General features: G+C 50.4%; 1 protein-coding gene across 1 annotated transcript in view; it reads right to left on the bottom strand.

The window, feature by feature from the left end:
* The window catches only part of plxna4 (plexin A4), a gene marked incomplete in the record, with an annotated part of 222,275 nt that overhangs the window by 69,143 nt on the left and 152,787 nt on the right, over positions 1–345 (bottom strand).

The raw sequence follows: 345 nt of genomic DNA, 5'->3' as shown, positions 1-345 counted from the left end.
ACACACACACACACACAAATCTAGTAACCTGATCAAGGGCTTACCCCTTTTCACCTGTTGGCACATGGGAAAAAAGAGAATGTCTCGCCGCTCCCTGACAGACGGAGTTGGACACATTTATCATATTTCCTCTCTAGGAGTGTACTAGCTACAGTGGCCAGTGAATGGAAACCCGGTCTCCAGGGGGTGGGAGCAGTGCCATTTAAAACAATGGTGGCTCTATATGTGGAAGTGGAGCCGGCCCGTTGGGAAAGAGGTAGGCCTCGTCTTTGTAATGCTGTCTTAATGACTGGCATTCATGGGCAATGCCAAGTGCAGGTGGAGATGTGGATGTTGGTGGGAGGG

This window comes from Morone saxatilis, unplaced genomic scaffold (assembly GCF_004916995.1).
Source record: "Morone saxatilis isolate NCDOM2014 unplaced genomic scaffold, NCSU_SB_2.0 Contig10, whole genome shotgun sequence".
NCBI classification, from domain to species: Eukaryota; Metazoa; Chordata; class Actinopteri; family Moronidae; genus Morone; species Morone saxatilis.
Note: the sequence above shows the minus strand (reverse complement) of the source record. Positions and strands in the feature narration are given on the sequence as shown.